This window comes from Wyeomyia smithii, chromosome 2, assembly GCF_029784165.1.
Source record: "Wyeomyia smithii strain HCP4-BCI-WySm-NY-G18 chromosome 2, ASM2978416v1, whole genome shotgun sequence".
NCBI lineage: Eukaryota > Metazoa > Arthropoda > Insecta > Diptera > Culicidae > Wyeomyia > Wyeomyia smithii.
Genome location: NC_073695.1, coordinates 767,244 through 773,243, shown reverse-complemented (window position 1 = coordinate 773,243; position 6,000 = coordinate 767,244). Strand labels below are relative to the sequence as shown.

The following is a 6,000-nucleotide window of genomic DNA, read 5'->3' as shown; positions in this document are numbered from 1 at the left end:
ACGTAGTTTTGTGAATAAAATCTCAAGTTTTAGTAAACAGATACTTGTTACTTTTCTTCAAATGTCTTTCCTAAACGTTAACAAACATTTTAATGTAAAAAAAATCACATGTCATCGCTTTGAGTTTTGATTTAGAGGCAAATTCAGCATAAAAAGTCATAAAGTTGCATGTTTCACGTAGTTTTGTGAATAATATCTCAAGGTTTAGTAATCATATACTATTTATTTTTCCTCAAATGTCTTTCCTGAACATTAACAAACGTTTTAATGAAAAAAGAATCACATGTCATGGCTTTAAATTTTGTTTTAGAGGCAAATTCAGCATAAAAAGTCATATTTTTGCAAGTTGTACGTAGTTTTGTGAATAATATCTCATGTTTTGGTAAACAGATACTTGTTACTTTCCTTCAAATGTCTTTCCTAGACGTTTACAAACATTTTAATGTAAAAAAAACACATGTCATCGCTTTAAATTTTGATTTAGAGGCAAATTCAGCATATTTTTGCATGTTTTACGTAGTTTTGTGAATAAAATCTCAAGTTTTAGTAATCAGATACTAAGTATTTTTCCTCGAATGTCTTCCCTGAACATTAACAAACATTTTAGTGAAAAAAGAATCATATGTCATCGCTTTGAATTTTGATTTAGAGGCAAATTTAGCACAGAAAGTCATAATTTTGCATGTTTTACGTAGTTTTGTGAATAATATCTCAAGTTTTAGTAATTAGATAACTATTTTTTTTATAACTAATGTCTTTTCTGAACATCAGCGAACATTTTCATATTAAAAAACCTACATGTCACCGCTTATTATTTTTGATTTAGAACGATTCAAAATGATGATGAATACTGTACACCACAGAGACTGAGGGAATAATATCAATAAGATCAAGCGTTACGGAATTCCATTTTTATATAGTAGATTAAAAAATTGTAGAGAATCACTATTAAAAATTGAATTGAAAACAATAGATTTTTAAGGATGAAGGTGCATTTGATATTGTGACATCGAATGCCCTGATTCTACTAAGAACCCACGTTCAAGTGTGGAAGTTTAAAATTTTGAAAAATTTATCAAATTACAGAGATCACAAAACGCAAACCAACCAAACAGTAAGCCGACAGGTTTTAGGGCCTATTCAAGGTTTAGGAGAGTTGTTTTCAATTAACTTGTTCGTCTGTAATGTCGTTTGTTTCCGAAGTATCAAATATGATAAGACCTAATCTTGTATAGGGCACTTTTGTTGAGATGTTCATTAAGATCAAACCTTCGGTCGTAAAGCTTTGTTACTGATTGAGCTAAAACTTTACATCCTGGGATTCTTCCGGTGTTCGAAGGTCACTAATTGCCCATAAAACAACGACTGTCTTCCTAATGATCGTCTTCCAAGTTGATACAGCTAATCTTGATCGATACGTGAGACACAATGGAAGCGAAATGATTTTTCCGTGGCTGATTGAAAACAGCAGCAGCTGCACTGGCAATTGACAAAGTGGCATCAATGATCGATTGACTGAGTCGCCTGTCGACTGGAAGCCAGTTCCTTCCAGTGGGTATGAACAGTAGTTATACACGTTACTCTTCACATCATCAGTACTTTTTTTGCTGCAGCTCTGTTGTTACTAGCCCGCAAGCGCTTTGGACTGGAGCAGATCACTCGCTCTCAAACAAGCGAGTGGAAAATTGCGGAAGCTGCGATGTGTAGTTCGTGAGACTTTTTGTTTAGCTTAACGGAGATTGACCTGACTAGATTAAAAGATAGATTATAGCGGTGCGCGCAGGATGCAGCCCCGACTCGACCCGATCCCGCGTCGTGTCGGCCGCCCGTGTGTCACGCTGAAATTGTTGCTCACTTTTTTTTGTCCGCTGTCGCTATTGTTGTGTAACTTATTTTCCCTTTTTTCTCTGTTTCCTTTCAGGTTGTTTACCACGCGGGAAAAGAGCGTGATCCATGTGCTAGTCAGTTGAGGTAAGTTTTACTTTCTTCCGCAATTGGGATTATTTGTGTAGAAAATTATTCACATTCATCAAATTGGCGCTGGATGCTGTTTTTTGAGCAAACAACAAACATAACAAAATAGTGATATACATACGATTGTGATAATCTAAATTTATGCGAATGTCTATTTATAAAAAATACAATTATTAAGTGGCCAAACCAACAAAGCAAATCCGTACCTTTTTCACGATGGTAAATTGGCAATTAGTTCACGCTAAATCAATTCTCTGGTGACTGCAACGGTGGCAGAATTCATTCGTGCAAGTCAACATTTTTCGCTAACGGTTTTCATACCCCCCGTCCTTTTATTGGTTTCATAAAAATATGGAAGCACACGATACAAGCGCAATAAAGTGATAGAAAAAACAACAGGTTTTGGCGATTATTTCGATGACGATTGATATAATAAATTGCTGTGAAATCGAATACAGTAGTTTGTGAAAAAAATCATGAGAATCTGTTTAGCGTTGATTATTTAATAGAAATGCCTTCTTTGCCATTACTTTACACAAAGTTTTTCACCTGTTTATTTAGAGAATGTTGGTGAATATAAAATATTTGAGCATCCATAGAGCAGCTTAAATAACAAATCGGTTTTACTAACCTGGACTTTTCAAGAAAATTTGTTAAGAAATGATACGTTTTTCTGAATTATTATTTGTCATGCGTTCAAAGCAAAAGGTGCAGAGAATAAAATAAATTTTCAGGAGAGAATACACGGAGAAAACAACTCAGCAAAATATTAATAAAAGTGATGAAATGTAGTTTTTCCCAATTTGTCTCAAAGTAGTTATTACCTTTTACCTTTACACTCTACTAGTGACAAAATTGAAACAATCCCATTTTGTTTGGGAGTGTTTCACAAACGCTTTCCAGTTGGACTGAACATTAAGCTAAGTTTTTATTGCTCGACTTCTAAGGCTCGAACAAAACGTAATATGATTACTTCAGCTACAAAGCCAGCCTTTTAACAGCCATCACGCCATTTCTGTTAATCCTCCGCAGGATATCCGACACACGCCTTCTCAGAAGGTGCTCCGGTAAAATCCCGGAAAATTTGCTTCACGGCCCGAAGGTGCGGTTGTGCTATTTCCTCGCCAGGTAGGCGAAATAGCGTAGCAGGATGGTTTCCTCTCCTGCCGGGACATTTCCGCTTCTTCGACGGAGGAAAAATCCGATAAGTGAATAAGTTTTTGAATAAGCCGACAAAGTTCGGAATAATTGAAACTCGAAGAAACACAATAAGTTCTATCCACTAAGGTGTAGTAATTTATTGCTAGAACATAAATTGGTTGCGGGATTCTTAGTCTAGAGGTTGGCCAGAAAGTTCCAAGCCCCGGTCGAATGCGATTAAGTTATCCATTGCCGTTTCCTTTCGGCGTCGTAAAAGGAAATCCTTTCCGCTCCGGGCGCATCGTGGGCTTGGCTCTTACCGGGAAGAAAGAATGAGACTCGTAACTCTCTAACGCAGTAAGTTGTAATGTGATTTTATGTGGTGGAACCTAAAGATATTTTTCCACAATCGCTGGGGCGCGCGAAGGTTAGCTACCGACGGGAAACGAAAACACTAAAGGATAGTGTTATAAAATGAGCCTTCCGTGAAATGTTTTTAACTAGATTACATCAATCAATTCTGGAAACAGAAACTGACAGTGCAATCTTTCTTCGAATGTTTCGTGCCAGCTTGTGGCAATTATCGTCCGTTGGTTCATAACAACATTTTTGTGATGTTTCCAGCTATTGTAATTAGACTTGACTATCCCTGAAAGCATTAATCACTTTTCGTCAGGAAAAAGCGGGTTCCCTTGCGTAACAAACGATGGAAATGCGAGAGCAAAAAGAAGACACGGACATGGCGACGAAATCTACGTAAACTTTCTTCGTCAAGCGTCAAAAGATATGGGCCGGGATGGGCATTCCCAAGCTTTCTTTTCCATCCGATTACGTTTCGGACGTGCCCAAAGCGGACAGGCGAAATTAGTGCCGCTCCTGGAAAAATGACAACGTCAAGAACCCCAAGCCATACCCGTCTACATTTTTTGCAGCCGGAAAATCGCTCCTCAGTGGGAGGTTGAAAAGCATTATTTTTGATGACTGAATTTAGTCACTTTGCTGTTAGTATGGCGACGCCAGGGAATGCCTGGCGTTCTTATAATTTGGCATAAATTTTTCCGAAACTGGGTGTGTTGGAGTTTTGAAAACATGCGACTTGATGAGTAATACGATATTTTTTTCATTTACATGACTAGCCTTAGAGTAACGTGAGTTAATTGTTTCCACAACATTGAGCGATCTCGCAGCCATATCTGGACAGATCGGATAGTAAAAAAACTCATGACATGCATGTTTTCGAACAATGTAACCCTTAAGGTTACGCGGTTCACATGAATTCAATTTTAGAGCCGCATTTATTGCTGATTTCAACCTAAACAATACTACTACCGGGATAATGGTAAACAAAGCCCATCAGCAGAAAGTTAACCGTGCTCCGTTCAGTAAGACATATATGCCATGTAACAATTGTTGTTTCTACGAGCGAACAGGCGCAGATAAAATAAAAACAAACCAAACTACTACTCGCTAGTAGATAACAATACTTTTCAATTTAGGGCGCCCGCGGGAGTCGCGTCACTGCTGAACTGGCCGTAGAAAATAATTAAAACCTCTTTGTCTTTCGGCACCTTTCGGTTCTATCAGACGGAAGGCCATTAAAAGCGCTTGTTTGCACTTGCTGCATAGTTTCCTCAGCAGCTTCGCACCACGCGGCTAGGCTGATAAATTGTTTACCCATTCATTGCGGTTAAACTTTTCTCCCGCCGCCCTCCCCCCCCCCCCCCCCCGCGTCTAGAGCGTCCCTTGATCACATTCTCTATCGTCAGGGGCTGGTGTTGTGTTTGCTGTTTTAATTCCTCCCTGCTAAAGACCGCTGCAAGCGACCGAAAACTTGTTATTCACAGTTTCTTGAACTTTGTGCGGCTGCTTCCGTTAGTTTCAGATAATTTGATGCAACATGATAATCAGCAAGTAGCTCTTCCTGTTGTCGTATTTCAATGTACGTAATTACGATTACTTTCATCTAATCACAATTTACTACACACAGCTCTGATTGGGATTGGCCGCCGATACAGAAGTAATGGACGTCAGGTTCGGCGCGATTCAAAAGTGTTACAGTGTTTCGAATGGGTTTTGCACTCCACCTGATTGTGCCAGTGAAGAAGAGCAGTAGTGGCGTGAAGGCAAAGTTTACGGAGATATTTATTTTCCTCACGTTGTTGGGTAGAAGTTTCTTTCAGACACACACACCCCTCTCACTTCCACACTCAGTGCTAATAGAGGAACGGCACGCGATGTAAATTTTGCTGCGGTTTTTGTTTCGCCCGAGGAGAAGTTCTTGGAATTGTAAGAGGGCAATGACATCGCTTCCGAATGTCGGGTAGCAGTTTGAAGTGCTGTGCCTCGCCAAAATAGTTGCATAGTGGGTGGAGAGGAAAGCACATGTCAAGTGGGAGTTATGGGGAAATGATGAATTCACTCTCCAAAAACGGTAGGAAACATCCGGTGGATGACATAATTTGGTAGCTGTAAAGCTAGTGGCCTAATTTCGAAGAAAATTCTCGAAAATAGTTAGAAGAGATTTTTCTGTTTGGCATGTTAAATGACAGGTATGCTGAACACTAATCTAGTTCAGAATATCGAATAGGATGTAAAAATATTTTCAGTTGTTCAAAACAAAATTTACAATCAGGTGTAGCATATTTTTTGTTTATTTGAGGCTGACCATTACCGGCGAGCACTCCTGCTGTTTGTCATGAATCTTTCAAGTTGGGTTGGGTTAGTGCTTTAATTTTTTTCAATAAATCATTGTGATCGCATTTCCAATCGCTTCCCTGGTAACATGTTTTGTGAGAATATTGTATTTAGGATGTTGTATAATAATCGGACCAGTCAGAAAATATATTATGATCCGACCATTTTTTTTTATGCGAGACTCCTCACCTA

The 6,000-nt window shown here is 38.7% G+C and overlaps 1 protein-coding gene across 3 annotated transcripts in view; it reads left to right on the top strand.

Annotated features, from left to right (window-relative positions):
* Nucleotides 1-1,921: 1,921 nt before the first annotated feature.
* The window catches only part of LOC129723262 (uncharacterized), a 96,209-nt gene continuing 92,130 nt past the window's right edge, over nucleotides 1,922-6,000 (top strand). For 2 of the 3 annotated variants that reach the window (XM_055677374.1, XM_055677375.1), the window contains exon 1: nucleotides 1,922-1,971. The gene's annotated coding sequence lies outside the window, so the exon portion shown is untranslated. The remainder of the gene's footprint in view (nucleotides 1,972-6,000) is intronic. The other variant, XM_055677376.1, reaches the window with a different exon arrangement.